A 17,474-nucleotide genomic window follows, 5' to 3' on the forward strand; every position below is an offset into this window, starting at 1 on the left:
GACATGACCAATCAGCCAGAAAGCCATATGATGGAAGAAGGGGATTACACAGTCAACCAGCCAGGAAGCAACCTGATGGCAGAAGGGAATTACAATTGGGGAGAATAGAGCTGTATGCAGCTGGGACAACTGAGATACCCCCTGGAGAGGTGAAATCTGTTCCTCTCCAGCCTATGGATCCCTTACCTCCAGGCACAGTAGGCTTGACCATTTCACCTTCTTGTATATACAAAACAGTGTCCATCCACACACTGATATGGGAAACTGGGGAATGTGTAGATAATATCCCAGTCACTAATACAGGTAGTCAATGTGTGACTTATCACCCAGGAGACGTAGTAGCATCAGGGTTACTCATACAGAATCCTAATAAGCAGCCTCGTGATAGTCACCCAGGTTCTGACTCCAGACCACAAAAACCAGAAATATACTGGACAGCAGCAGTAACGGCTGACCGACCTATGCTCACTATCTATATAAATGGCCTACCATTGGAAGGATTGGTAGACACAGGTGCGGATCGTACAGTTATTAGAGGTGCCAGTTGGCCCAGTCACTGGCCAAAGATTAAAGCAGATACCTATATGTCTGGAGTAGGAGGATCAATAGCAGCTGAAGTTAGTGCTGCCCCTATGAGATGGACTTTTGAAGGCAAAACAGGAGTTTTTACTCCTTTTATAGTTGAAAAAATCCCATCAATCTGTGGGGAAGAGACGTTTTACAACAATTGGGGTTAAAAATGAGTACTTCGGTTTTTTAAGCAGGGCTGCTGTTGAAGGCCTGCCAACACTAAACAGAGACATTAAGACACTCCTCCAACAAAAGAAAGGGGGAGCCACGGGTAACCCTAGAGAACTTCTAAATTTAGTTCTCTATACCATTAATTTTTTAATCTTTGATAAAGATGCACTGGCTCCAGCAGACAGGTTTTATAACCACCAGAAGAGCAGTGTCCAGTGCGAGCAGCTCCACTATCTTTAGATAATCGCCAGGTGATGTGGAGAGACCCAGAAAGTGGTGAATGGAAGGGACCAGATAGACTAACTGCTTGGGGGAGAGGATTTGCTTGCATCTCTACAGGTGGAGAAGGAATCAGATGGGTGCCTACGAGCCGCATTCGCCTTGTCCATCGCAGAAAGATGGAGCAGACCCTTGAAACAAAGGAGAAGACCCAAGAAATAGTGGGTGGTTCTGTTGCTGATTGTGCTCATAAGAATTATTAGATTCCTGGCACATGAACTAATGGACAGTGGAATCCTATTGGACTGTTTCTAGGACTTATGGATATGTGTAAATTTTCAGATTGATTCTTGTTATTTGTTACATTACTACTAGCCTGTGTTATATTGCTATGTGCTCATGTAAATTATGTATAATGCCTCCCATATTGATGGATTTATGTATACCATGTATATCTGTTACAAAGTTCTGGCCCATATTGATGGATTTATGTGTACCCCCTCAGAAACCCCCTATGTTTTAAAACAAAAAAAGGGGGAGATGTTGGAATCCTTACTAACTGCTAAGTAATTAGAGTTGATCTAATCTTACAAGAAGTTGTTTTGGCCAGAACCTGAAACAAGGTACTAAGTAGAACTAATCAAGACAAGGCTTGTGTTCCCACCTTTACTCAAAGTCCACACCTTAAAGCTCTTTGGGCCAGAGAGCACTATGGGAGAAAACCCATAATCCCATTCTCTCAGAAGGTTCAGAGATAAGGCGAGACAGCCATTCCAGAATACATTTTTTCCTCTTGGCTGGCTGATCGCGCTAGACTCGAGAGAAACGACTCTGCTGCAGAGAACACTTTTGGGATTTCAGTGGAGCTACGCCAGAAGCCCTCTCTCCGCGGCAAGTTGGTGCTGGGCTCCCCAGAAGGAGATAAGAGAGATCTTCCATCTCTGTTGGAGGCAGAAGAAGGCAGAGGCAGAGGCTGAAGGACAGAACCTTTGGATTTGGAGACATCCGAAGGGCTCTAAGCCTCTAAACCGGCTGTGCCCTGAGAAGAACAAACTCCAACATTTGAACTCTAACAGTTTAGCCCTTTCACAAAGTTTCCTTGTCTGATTTTGTACTCACCCTAATTTCTGGGTTGAGAAGACTTTTCCACTGAAATCAGAATTGTGGCTGCCCCATGTTCAAACACCAGAAATGTAATGTTCTCTTCTAAAATGTATTATTCTCTGGGAACAGCTTTCTTGGGGGGCTTCTGAGAGAGCCTTCCTTTTAGGTCAGAGTAATCACCCCAAATGCAGCCAGGAATTAAGAGCCAAATCCTTTATTATCTCTTTCCAAGTCTTGTCTCCTTTCTTGCGGCCTGGTTAGCTTTCCAAGAGGCCTTCTGTAGTCTTGATTCTGAGAGCTTGAGCTCTGGCTTCTGAAACTCCTCAACTGAATCCTGGCTGAGGCTCCGAGAACTTCTAGTGGGCTTGTCCTTTCTGGCACTGACAGCTTCTCTTTATATGCCCCATACTGAGTATACATCAATCATTATATCATTAGGAAACCATTATTTGTTGTAGGATTAAATCAGTGCTAAACTAGATTTAATCACTGTCTCCTCAAATCCACTTAGCACCTCCTAAGAATCCTAACAATTCTTTTTCCAGCATAGCTGTCATAGCCATCTTTGGGGAATGTTCTCCTAGAGCAAATGGCTAAGCCACCTGCACCAAATGCTTGCCAACTGCTGTTAGCCAGAAATCAAGGAAGCACCCTATATGATGTAGCAAGTCACCATGAGAGAAATTAATGTGTGCAAGGCATGAACTATCCCATCATCATCATCATCATCATCATCACTTTGAACATCATCTCTCCTCAGACCCTGATTGAAACTCAGAACTCTGATATCAAGGGCTTTGTAATATCAAACTTCTGCTTCTCTATCAGATAGTTCAACATAAAGAAATATTATTTTTTCAAAGAAAATAATATTAAGGATGAATTATGATTTGCATTGTAATTGTATCCTAAGGGTCCTAGGATGTTTCCTTGTGCCTTGCAGTTAAAACCTTCCATATATTTAGTTTCATCATCAGAATAGAATCTGTGATTTCCTTAAGATCAGGAGCTGTTTTCATTTTCCTATTTGCAGTATCCTCACTATCCTTTGCAAATAGTAAGCTCTTTTTTTCTTTTTTTTTCCTTTTGTTAAATTTTCCATATATCAGTCTTTTATTCTGATTAGCTTTTCCTTAACTTAATAATTCTTTTCTTTTTACAATTAAATATAAAGTTAGTTTTCAACGTTCATTTATTATAACACTGTGCATTTCAAATATTCTCCTCTCCACTGCCCTCTCCAAGATGGCAAGCAATCTGATATAGATTGTACTTGCACAATCATATTAAACCTATCTCCACATTAGTCATGATGGTAAAAGAAGAATCAGAAGAAACAAAAATTTAAAAAAAAGATGTTTTAATGTGAAAATACTACATTCAAACTGCATTCAACAGCATAGTCCTTTCCCTTTATAGCATTTTCTATTATTAATCTTTTGAACTTTTCTTAGATCATTGTATTTTTGAGTTGGTACAAATAGTTGGTACCAATAAAGCTGGTAATTGCTATTACTATGGACAAAGTTGTCCTAGTTATATTCACTTTGCTCGCATGTAAATACTCTAGTTTTCTGTAAATCATTCCAGATTCTTCTGAAATCCATTATTCATCATTTCTAATAAAACAATAATATTCCTTTACATTTATTCACCACAGTTTGTCCAGACGTTCCCCAATAGGTGGGTATCCCATCAATTTCCATTTTTTTGCTGCTGCAAAAAAGAATTGCTATAAATGTTTTTGTACAAGTAGGTCCTTTACTTTTTTTTATGATCTCTTTGGGATACAGAACTAGTAGTGGTATTTTTAGATTAAAGAATATTTACAATTTTATAACTCTTTGGGTATATTTCCAAATTGTTCTTCAGAATGGTTGAATCAGTTCACAATTCCACAAAGAATGCATAAATGGTCCAAATTTACCACATTCTCTCTGACATTTATCATTGCTCTTTTTTGCCATAGTAGCCAATCTGTTAGGTAAAAGATAACTCCAAATTGTTATGACTTGTATTTCTCTAAAAAATAATGATTTATAGGATTTTTCATATTACTATTTGTATTTTAAATTTCTTCATCTGAAAATTACCTGTTCATATCTTCTGACCACTTACCAAATGGGGAATTACTTTTATTCTTGTACATTTGAATGAGTTCCTTTTTTATATTAGAAATGAAGCTATTATCAGAAATAGTGACTGTAAAATTTGATCCACAACTTTGCTTCCCCTCTTATCATGGCTGTCTCTTTCTTTGTTTCTATTAAAAAATATTTTTAATTTAAAATTATCCATATTCCATTTCATTATTTTTTGGTATCCTTTTAGTAATAAATTCTTGCCTTCTCCATAGGTTTGACAGAAAAACTACAGCTTACTCTCCTAATTTACCTATGGTATCACCCTTTATGTCTAAACTGTGTATCCATTTTGACTTTATTCCAGTATACTGTGTGAGATATCAATCAATTCTGCTAGACAATTTTCCATTTTTCCCAGCAATTTTTATTCATATAGTAAGTCCTTATCACAGAAGCTGGATTCTCTGTACTTATCAAAAAATAAATGGCTAGAATCTATAGTCATTTAAATTATAGTCAATATATAGATTATATTAGATATTATGTAAAATATAGATATTAGTATGTGGATCTATTTCACTGATCCACACTATTGCTTAGTCAGTACCAAACAGTATTGATAATTGCTGCATTATAATATAGTTTGAGATTTGGTTCACCTTGGCCATCTTCCTTTGCATTTTTCCCATTATTTTTCTTCATGTTATTGACCATTTGTTCTTTCATATGAATTTTGTTATTTTTTTAGTCCCATAAAATTGGAGAATGGTTGGGTAAATTGTGGTATATGAATGTTATGGAATATTATTGTTCTGTAAGAAATGAGCAGCAGGATGAATACAGAGAGGCTTGAGAGACTTATATGAACTGATGCTACGTGAAATGAGCAGAACCAGGAGATCATTATACACTTCAACAACGATACTGTATGAAGATGTATTCTGATGAAGTGGATTTCTTCGACAAAGAGACCTAACTCAGTTTCATTCGATCAATGATGGACAGAAGCAGCTAAACCCAAAGAAAAAACACTGGGAAATGAATGTAAGCTGTTTGCATTTTTGTTTTCCTTCCTGGATTATTTCTACTTTCTGAATCCAATTCTCCCTATGCAACAAGAGAACTGTTTGGTTCTGCACACATATATTGTATGTAGGCTATACTGCAACATATTTAACATATATAGGACTGCTTGCCATCTAGAAGGGATTGAGGGAGAGAAGGGAAAAATCGGAACAGAAGTGAGTGCAAGGGATAATGTTGTAAAAAATTACCCTTGCATGGGTTCTGTCAATAAAAAAGTTATTATAATTAAAAAATATATATGTCTGCTTGAAAATTAAAAAAAAAAAAGAAAAGAAAAGAAATGTCTAACCTAAAAAAAATTGTCTCTTATTGCTAAAAAAACATTTATAATATTATATTTAATAATAGTGGTGATTAAGGCACTAATGGTGTTTTTCGTTAAACTTATAAAACAGTATATACTTTTAAAATTATAAAATAAAAATTGAAATCAGAAAACATATGATCTATACCAAATTTAAACTGCATGGAGACATTGAAATATAAAATCAAAAAAATTAATTTTAAAAAGCTTGACCTTAAAAATATGAAATTTAAAAATATTTAGTAATATTTTCCCACAAATGTTTTTTTTTTATGTTACTTATAATCACATGATAAAGGAGAGGCAGAAAAATATAAAGCAAGTTACATATGATAAAGATGATGATGATAATGAAAGTAAAAATGTATGTGCTTACTGAAGTAAGCTTACTGAAATATTTCTCACACATACCATTTGAGACCCATTATATTATGTTGCTTCAAAGGTAAAAAATGATTAATATTCTCAATTGACAGATGAAATATTTGAAATTCACAAGTTTCACAAGTTACACAAATATAAAATTGCCAGAGACCATAATTAAATCTTCATTTTCATGTTTTCCTCATTCTACATTAAGTATAATATTCAATATATGCCACTATATATTCTCACAAATTAAATTATTACAAAAACATGGAAGCTAACTATAATGACCTCAAGTCACCAATTGACTTTTGGGCAATTTACTAATGTAGTCATGGTATATAATTATATATCTATCAGTTTTGGTACATGAGAAAATTATTTGTCTCTTGAAGGCAAATTGTTATCCATTAAAGACAATGAATACCATATGGTGAACTTTCTGGTTTGTTAATAATAATTAACCATCAAATGTCTTCATTGTCCAATGTGAATTAACAATAATAATAGCATATGCCATATTTTCCAGTGCTTTAGGATTTGTTTCCTACTTGTGGGAATGACTTAAGAGCCAATTACTTATATGAACTATTCTGTCTCTAGCATGAATTTCTTCTTTAAGTGTTTTGTAAATTCCAACCACTGTTTCAAACTTTATTTAAATGTTATTTCTACTCCCTTATGTAGAACATTGGTTCTAAAGATATTAGAGTTTAAATGTGCTGCTTTACATCGCTGATTGTGGGAATAGTTACTATAGAAATGATCAAAATTTGTTTCTTATCTCAGCTACTTATCTTTCTTAGTATTTAATCCATAAATATCATCATGGTAATCTGGTATAGTTTGTTCTCATGAGAAGCTTCTTGCTTTTTCACAAATATTCCCATATTTATTCATATTCATACATGGTAAGATTATATGTAGTCTGGAAAGGTATACTTGAATCAAGGACAGCAGGTTACTTATAGTTAAGCACCTACTCAGTGTGATTGATGGGATAATGGTTCTCTAGTTAAATATATAATTAATGTGATATAATGATGTAATCACTCTAATTGGCATATACTTAGTGTGATATGGTGATGTAATGGCTACAGTTGGCGCATGCTCAGTTGCTGTAGTAATGTAATCAAATTGAAATATTTAAGGGCTGAGAGAATTGGGTATGAGAGTCTCAGATACAGACATAGAGGAGTCTTGGACACAGACACAAAAGAAGACTCCAGACTCCAGATTCCAGAGTCTGGACTCCATCTTTGACCAGCCTTGTGGTGGTTCTCTTTCCTTCATCAGTTCTCCACTTACAGACCAAGGCCCATCCAGAGATCCTCCAGAAAGCTAGTCCAGACATTACAATTATACTTGTAACTAATAAGAAGTTTTTCATTATAATGGCAGTCAGAAAGAATATATATAGACAAAATGTACAGATGTGTCTTTACTATAAAGGGATAATATCTACAAAATAAAATAAAATCAAAAGGTGAGAGAGAAATATACTGAAAGGGGAAAAGAAAAGTAAAATGATATATATTATCTGCCATAATAGATATGAGAAAAAGCTTTTATAATGCAAAAGAGAGGGAGAGGAGAGAACCTTATTCTCTTCAGAATTGACTCAGAGAAAATAATATATGCATACAACAACCCTACAGAAAAGTTGATAGAAGAAGGGGAGGGGTTGATAGCAAAGAAGGAGCATTAAGGGAGGGGCTGATCAGGAACAAAACACTTTTGAGGAAAGATGGGGTAAAAGGAAAGAGAAAACAGAACAAACACAGGACAGGGATATTGTTTGCAAAAGTAATCATGAAAATAATTTTGAAGCAAGTTTCTCTGATAAAAGCTTCATTCCTCAAATGTAAATTAAACTGAGTCATTTATTTTTTAAAAAATAATGATCTAATCCCCAATTGGTAAATGATCAAAAGATACGATTTATTCCCAAAGGGTTATAAAATCATGCATGTCTTTTGACCTAACAATACTATTACAATTCATGAATCCTAAAAGAGATTTAAAAAGAAACAGAATCCATACATATCAAAATATTAAAACAGCTCTTTTCCAAGGGCAAAGAATTGAAAAGTGAGGGGATGCCCATCAATTGGTGGGGAATGGCTGAATAAATTATAGTATGAGATTATGAATAGATATTGTTCTATAAGCAATTATAGCAAAATAATATCAGAAAAACCTTCAAAGTCCTCCATGCGTTCAAGCAAAAGCGGAATTTACTGTGTACATAGTAATAGCAAAATTGTAGGATGATCAGCTATAAATGACTTTGCTATCTTCAGTGTATTAAATGATCCAAGAGTATTCTGAAGGACTTATCATGAAAAAAGCTATCCAAATCTAGAGAAAGAACCAATCATATCTTAATAGAGATGGAAACATCCTTTTTAACTTTTTTTTCTTAAGGATTTTTGTTGGGGATGGGAGATCTATCTATCTATTTGTAACATAACCTTTATGGGAATGTTTTGTACAATTTCACATGGGCCTTCTTTATAGGGCTTGTGGAAAGCAAAGGGGAAGAATCTGGAACTTAAAATCTTAAAACAAGTTTTAAAATGTTTTATATGTAACTAGGATAGATAAAATATTCAAAACTTTTAAGAAATATTATACAGAAGAATAATCTTAATAGTACTGATAACCATGATAATGTGGCTATTGATCTAGAGCCATGTATCTCAAAGAATGAAATCAAGTGGGTCTGAGGAAAAATTGTTAAAATTAAGTCTAGTTAAGATGGAAAAATTCCAGAAAAGCTATTTAACCTAACCTATATGATATGATATTTTTTCTTTAAATAACTTTTTATTGACAGTATATGATATGATATTAAAGTGCTGCACTCAATATGCCAGCAAATTTGGAAAACTCAACAATGAGAACTACATTTAAAAAAAAAGGATCAGTTTTTATTTCAATCCTGAAGAAGAGTAAGCCCCAACAAAGTTCAAATTACCAAATAACTGTGTTCATTTCACCAACCAGTAAGGTTGTCCTTAAGGTTCTGCAAATTAGCATTCAGCAATATGTGAATAAAGAATTACTGTAAGATCAGGTTGGCTTTTGATGAAGAAGACAAAAAACAGATCAAATTTCTGTAATTTACTTGATTATGAAGAAAGCAAGGGAGTTCCAAAAAAAAAAAGTCTATTTTGGCATCATTGATTATACATTGAGCCAATCCATGTTCAATACTATTTGTGTCTCCTTGACCTATTGTCACTTTTTTTTTTATTTAACATAATGTAGAATGAAATATCAGGTAGAATGAATCAATATCTGGAATTAAGGATGCTGAAAGAAATATCAATAATCTTGGATATGTTAATGATTCCTCTCTGATGGCAGAAAGTAAAGAATTGGAACTTTATTGGTAAGGATGAAAGAAGACAATATAAAAGCAGACTTGAGTTTTAACATAAAAAATAAGGTCTTGACAAGTGGTCCCATCACTACCTTGCAAATAGAGTGAGAAAAAATGAAGATACTATCATATTTTATATTCTTGAGTTCAAAGATTACTGAAGATGGCAACCGTAGCCATGAAATTAAAAGATATTTGATCCTGGCAGAAAAGTTATGGTGAATCTGCACAGAATATTAAATGAAAAGCAGAAACACTATTTTTCTGATAAACATCAGTATAGCCAAAGCTGCATTTTTTCCCAGTATTGTTGTATGGTTCTGAGAGCTGAAATATAAGGAAAGCTGAGAACCACCTCTGAAAAAAAAAATGACACTTGAATTGTGGTGCTGTAGAAGACTTTTGAAAGTCCCTTGGATAGCAAGGATATAAAAAAAGCAATACAGAAGTCAAATATTGGGCCTGAAGCTTACTTTTACTACATAATGGGAAAATAGCACTCATTGGGAAAGTCCCTGAAGTTTGGAAAGATTGAAAGTAAATGGAGAAGGAGGCAGCAAAAAATGAAATGATGAGATAGTGTCATAAATAATACTATAAAATGATGAGTAGTGGGTTTCAAAAAGCCTAAAAAGACTTAGATGAATGTATGCTGAGTGAAGTGAGAAGAACCAGGAGAACATTGTGCAGATTAATATCATCATTGTAGGGGATGATCAACTTTGATCTGTTCAGCAATAAAATGATCTAAGAAAATTTTAAAAGACTCATGATTGAAAATATTAACTACATCCACAGAAAGAAGTATAGAGTATAAATGTAGATTGAAGAAGCATATTATATTTTCTTTTTGCCTTCTTGTAGCTTATCCCTTTTGCCCTGATTGTTCCTTCCCAATAAGATTGATATATAAAAATATTTAATATGATTTTATTTGTATATGTACATATATGTATATATACCTATATCAGGTTGGTTGTGACCTGGAGGAGGAGGGAGGTAAAGGAGGGATGGAAGGAGCAAAAATAGCACTCAAAATCTTATAAAAGTGAATGTTGGATAATATATATATATATATATATATATATATAGTTCCACATAGAACTGAAAGATATTATTCTATTTTTATCTGTCTTATTAACTTGCTATGTCCAAAGAATTAATCATATAAAAACTATGTTTCTGGGGATGAGTTGCTTTGTATTAAGCTAAGCTTCAGACAACAAGCACAGTAAATCATCACCATGCTCAAAGCTGTTGTAGTTTGGTGGAATTTTCCAGAATTTTTTTAACAGCCGTCACAGGGCTGGAACATTCAGAATCATCTAGATTTTACAGTAAGTATCTGATGAAAGGGTCACAAAGAAAGGTGAAGGAAAAAACAGCACTAAAGATTACTAAATTCTTGATTAGTAAAAATAATTAAAATATGATGCATTATTAACAAATATATTCATAGAAAATTCTTGTTTTTCAGTGATATAATGATACATCTCTTGAGGCATGAAACACCATATTGCCTCAACAATATTCATAACAAATCAAAATTGATCAGTCCACTTTATGGTTTGAAATAGGGGAATGCAAACATATTCCTCAAATTAAGACAAACTACTTGATACATACTTGAATTATTCTATCAGGACATTTTCATATATGTACTAAAACTAGATGGGGGAGACATAAAGAGAGAGAGACAGAGAGAGAATCAGAGACAGAGAGAGACAGAAAAGACAGACACAGAGAGAGACAGAGACAGACAGAGACAGAGAAAGATACAGAGAGACAGCGAGATGGAAACATGAAGGGGAAAAGAGGGAGAAAAGGAGAAAAAAGAAGTGGATGAGAAAGAGGAAGAGGGAAAGGAAGAGGAGAGAGAATTTGCAAGATTTTTGAAAGATGCTGCTCATAGAAAACGACTTGAATTTCCAGGACTAAATACCAAAAATCATGCTGGATCAAATTTGATCCTATGCTTTTAATAACTATACATGATCATCTTTTTAAATAAATATATCCTAATCATGACTGAAAATCATGGAATACCAGTTTTAAAAGGATCCAAATTTCATTTCCATAAAAGAAAGAGGAATTACAGATAAAATTATGGGAAGTATTACTTTTATGATGATTTATATATATTAACAGGTATGAATTAATGAAATGATTCATAAAAAGTATGGAAATGTATTGAATTTTAGCATAGAAGATAGAAAGCCCAATTAATCAATAACATATTAAAAGAAATAAAAGGTCTCTTGAATTTCATTATGTATTAAGTAAACACATACATGTATATTGTTTAGACATATATATATCAGTGAATACATAAATGAAAGAACAAATGAGTAAAGTTTTATTAATTATTTACTATGCTTAAAGTATCATATTAAATATTGGGAATGCATATAGAAAAATAGATCTAGTCCCTGTTCTCAAGAAGGTCACATTCTGTCAATAATACTTAAATTAATCTATTTCTTTAGGGCCATACCAATAAATTCCTGAAGAAATTATTTTACAGACCTAGAAAAAATAATGACAAAGTTCATTTGGAAAAACAAATGATCAAGAATTTCAAGAGAATTAATGGAAAAAAAAATGTCAGTGAAGGTAGCCTAGCTGTGCCAGAACTAAAACTGTATCATAAAGCAGAGGTCACCAAAATCATTTGGTACTGATTAAGAAATAGAGTAGTCGATTAGTGGATTAGGTTAGGATCATAGGACAAAATAGTCAACAATTATAGCAATCTAGTATTTGGCAAAACCAAAGACCATTTGGGATAAGAACTCAATAAGTGACAAAAATTGCTGAGAAAATTGGAAACTAGTATGGAAGAAACTAAGCATTGACCCACACCTAATACCACATACTAAGATAAGATCAAAATGGATTCATGATTTAGACATAAAGAGTGATATTATAAGCAAATTAGAAGAAGATAGGATAATTTACTTCTCTGATCTGTGGAGAAGGAAGGAATTTGTGTCTAAGGTAAAACTTGGACTCATAATTTGTTTAAACAAAACTAATGCAGACAAGATTAGAAGGGAAGTAATAAATTGGGGAATCATTTTTACATTTAAGAATTCTGATAAAAGCCTCCTTTCTAAAATATATAAAGATTGATTCAAATTTATAAGAATTAAAGCCATTCTCCAATTAATGGTGAAAAGATACAAACAATTTTCAAATGAAGAAATTAAAACCATTTCTAATTATATGAAATATGCTCCAAATCACTATTGATCAGAGAAATGTAAATTAAGACAACTTTAAGACTCTAATACACACCTATGAGATTGGCTAAGATGACAGGAAAAGATAATGATGAATTTTGGAGGAGATGCATGAAAACTGGGACACTAATACATTGTTGGTGAAACTGTGAACAGATCCAACCATTCTGGAGAGCAATTTGGACCTATGTTCAATAAATTATCAAAATGTTCATACACTTTGATCCAGTAGTGTTTGTACTGGGCTTGCATCTCAAAGAGATCTTAAAGGAGGGAAATGGATCCACAGATGCAAAAATGTTTGTGGCAGCCCTTTTTGTAGTGGCAAGAAACTGGAAATTGAGTGGACACCCATCAGTTGGAGAATGACTAAATAAGTTATGATATATGAATGTTATGGAATATTATATTTCTATAAGATGTGATCAGCAGGATCATTTTAGAGAGGCCTGGAGAGACATGAACTGATGCTAAGTGAAATGAACAGAACAAGGAGATCACTGTACATGGCAACATCACTATTATGGGAATGATCAATTCTGATGAACATGGCTCTTTTCAACAATGAGATGATTGATGCCAGTTCCAATGATCATATAAGATGGTAGAGCCAGCTATACCCAAAGAGAGGACTGTGGGAACTGATTGTGCATCACAACATAGAATTCTCACACTTTTTTGATGTTGCTCCCTTGAATTTTGTTTTCTTAATCATTTTCTTTGCTTTTTGATCTGATTTTTCTTGTGCAACAAGATAATTGTATAAATATGTTTACACATTAAGAAATTAATTAAATTAAATATTTAAAAATATAAAATAAATAAAAGAAGGTCATAGTCTTTTAAGGAGACAATTATGGAAATTTTAAACTTTAAGTCAAAGGGAAAGGTCCAATGGTTATTTTTAGAACATCAATCAGTCAAATAGTAATATTTTTTCACATAATTCCTACTCGTAAACCGATATTCATTTCTAATGTTCAAACATTTGTACTCACTTCTTCTGGAAAGCACTTCTGGAAGGCTACAAAGAGCTATCAAACTGTGCATACTCTTTGATATAGCAGTCTCACTATTGGATCTGCATGCCAAAGAGATAATAACAAAGGGAAAAAGACCCATATGTGTAAAAATGTTTGTAGAATCTCTTTTTGTACTGGAAAGGGACTAGAAATTGAGTAGATGCTTACCAGTCGGGGAATGGCTAAATAAATTATGGTATCTGAAGACAATGGAATATTATTATTCAATAGGAAACAATGAGCAGGTTAATTTTTTAAAAAGTTTGGAAAGGCATATCTGAACTGAAGTACACAATAATAACAATTTTATGTCATGACCAATTATGACAAATTTGGCTCCTTTCAACAATGTAGTAATTCAGGGCAATTCCAATAGATTTGGGATTGAAAATGCCATCTGTTTCCACAGAGATTACTATGGAGATTGAATGTGGATTGAAACATGATGTTTTCACCTTTTGTACTTGTTTTATTCTTTCTTTTTTTTTTCTCTTTTGGTCTGATTTTTCTTGCACAACAGAACACATATTTAAAAGAATTGCAAATGCTTAAACTATATTTGCTCTCTTGGGAACAGAAGAGGGAAGGAAGAAGGAAGAAAAATTTCAAAAAGAAAGCCCAAAATATTACAAAAAATGAATATTGAACACTATCTTTACATGTATTTGGGAAAATAAAATACCTATTAAAATATTCAATCATGTGATAGCACCTTGGACTTTAGAAGTAAAGTTTTTCTTTACTGTGATTTTTATTAATTTCTCTCACAGACAGTGATAAGAATGAAACAGATGTTTGTAATATATTGTTTTCCATTAGTCTATTTACTATTTTTGTTCCCTCTGTATGCCCTCCTTTTTGTGGATAAAGAACCCATAAAAATTTATTTCAGATAGAATGAAGAAGATGCTTTCTAGTTTCTTCAGCTCTTATGTGGCAAAATTTTCATAGGTACTTAAATTACCTGTTTCTGTTACTACTTCTTCAACACAGTTTTTATTAAATATAGCAAATATTTTAACTATTACATTATTAAAAGATGAAAAGTGCTGTTTTATCCTCATCATTTTAGGTTTTTTTTATTTTATTTTGTTTTGTTTTTTTGCAGCGTTTGAGGTTGGGTAGAATGAGAGGAGTTGAAGGGCAATAATTGCATATGATAGAACAAATGAGCTATAAAGTGCACAATAGCTTTCATCTCTGTGTGTAAATTAGATACTTTGGTTATAAAGACTGCCTGTTACAGGGCAAGATATTAGCATTTGTTGTCAATTATAATTTGCAGAAAACAAATCAACAATGAACTATTAGCATAGATCATATAATAGGGTAAATCATTTTCATATGAACTGCTGTTTAACCCTCTTATGCTTGCAAAACAGTTCTTTAACTCAAGTATCAGGTTTCACATTTATGCAGGTTAAATTTATCTTACTATATTTAGCCTAATGACGGAATCATTTTGTTGTTTTTTTGACCTAAGATGATGGAATCATCTTGTTGTTTTTGTTGTTATTGTGCTATGTGTGTTGAATGGATGCTTATTTGTTTGGCTAGAACATAAGAGTATATAAAAAAATCTGGAAGAGTTAGAAATGAGCAGAGTTCCAGGAAGGCAATTACTCCAGTAGCTTCATGGTAGATGAATAATAAAGAAAATAGGCTGAAAGCATAGCAAACAATTAGGAGGTTATAATAATAGTTCCAGTGAACAGTTGTATAGTGTGGAATTAAGGTGATGACTTTGTGAAATGGAGAGAAAAGTGATATAAAGAATGTTATGGTAGTAATATCGACAAATCAAGAATGGATTAGCTGGGGGAGAGTAAAGTCAAAAACTACTATGCATGTGGACTATGCATGTGGACTATGCATGTGTAACATAGAGCAATGGTGACTTTAAGAGTAATAGATAAGTCTGTGACATTTATGAATTTTTAATATAAATATAATTACCTACATTTTGAATTTGATATATCAAAAATGATGTTCAATAGTTCGTTTATAACATGGAATCAGAGTTCAGGTGAAAGATTAGGAGTGAGGTAATATGGATTTGGTACTAATCTGCATTGCCATGATCAATGACCTTTGGGGAATTGATGAAATCATCAAGAACAAATGTGGAATATAAAAAAAAGTCCAAGATCAAGACATTTATTGTTAGTGGATGGAAAAATGAATATGATTCAACAGAGAAAGACTGAGACATCAAGATAGCACAGTAGATAGTATACCAACCCCAGAGTCAGAATGAACTGAGTTCAAATATATCCTCAGACACTTAGTAACTGTCTGCGCCTGGGCAAATTACAAAATACTGTGGGCTTTTGTTTCTCATTTGTAAAATGAGTTGGGAAAGGAAATGGCAAACTAATCCAGTAGCTTTGCCAACAAAACCCATAAATGGGGTCATAGAGCATCAAACTACAGTAGCAGTGTCATATAAAACACAGAAGAAACTAGTAAAGAGGATGGGATAGTCAACTATATTAAAATATTTACATAGGTAAGTAAAGATAGAAAATGAGAAAAAGTCACTAGACTTGGAAAAATGTAGATCACTGATAATCTTTGAATGAGCAATGTCACTCAAATAAGAGAGTCAGAAGTCATAAGGGATTGACAGTAAAAGGTTTTGGGGAACTTGAGGCAGAATTTTGTTTTATTTTGTTTTTCCATTAAAATTTAGGAAAAGGGAGAGGCATATAAAGCAGGCAGGATCCTGAAGCAATGGTCAGACTCTGAAATAAACACCACACCCACACACCCCCCCACACACACACACACACACACACACACACACATACACACAGTAAGGAAGAAGGAGACCTGAGCTTATTTGTATACTGACTAGAAGCAGTCAATAAACAAAGAAAAATAGAAAATTAGATATGAAGTTGATATTTGCAGGGACATAGTCTTTCAGAACTTAAAGAAAAGAGGTTTAAGCAAGGAAGCAGAGGATTGGCCTTGTCAAGGAGAAGAGACACCTCTTTATCAGATCTGGAGCAAAGAAACAGGAAATAAGAAATGATAAGGAGGCATATTAAAATGTGTTTGGGGCAAGAGGAAAAGCTTCCAGTGGATGACCTCCACAATCCTGCCTGACATAAAATCTTGAAAAAAAAATCTATCACTTAGTCCAAATTACTTTTTTTACTCCTTGTCGTAATGAGAAAAATAATTTAAACATGATTTAGAGAATAATTCTGTAATGACAAACTAAGGAAGATGGAGGGAGTCGGCATTTTGATGGCAGTTGACATTAGACCTATTTTCAAGAAAATATTTCATAGATCCTCTATCAGGTATAGAGCAAAAATTAAATTTCCTATCTCCTAACACTTTCCTCTGAAATATTTGTTTGTAGTGACTTTAGAAGATTGCATTTGATATTTTTCTTCAAAATGTGCTTGGAACAAAATCGAGTACATTTCTTTATCAAAGGAAAAAGTAAATATATGTGTATATATACATACATATATGTATATATAATCAGTTTTAGTAGGCAACAACACATTATAAATATTTATACATGAAAACATACATATATACATATGCATACATACACACAGATGAGAGTTAAAATTTAAAAAAAATTCCTAATAAGATAGACATGTTACAGAGTGAGAATGAGAAATATCAGATGAATGGATGTAGTACTTTCTTGGTCTCTATTTAAAGTCAGAAAATTGAAAAGAAATTCTTTATGTGTCCTAGTGCTTTGGGTGCAGTTCTGATGAGGGAGGAGGGATAGAAACAAGGACAAGAACCATAGAAATGCTACCCTCTGTATCATCATAAGAATGAATAAATAGCTGCATTCAAGTAATGGAATATCAGGGAATATTTTAAAATATGTATATTTTACTCATTAATATTAGTGATTTCCTTAAGAAAATATTTTATTTTTTA

The sequence above is a fragment of the Antechinus flavipes genome, chromosome 4 (assembly GCF_016432865.1).
Source record: "Antechinus flavipes isolate AdamAnt ecotype Samford, QLD, Australia chromosome 4, AdamAnt_v2, whole genome shotgun sequence".
Lineage (NCBI taxonomy): Eukaryota > Metazoa > Chordata > Mammalia > Dasyuromorphia > Dasyuridae > Antechinus > Antechinus flavipes.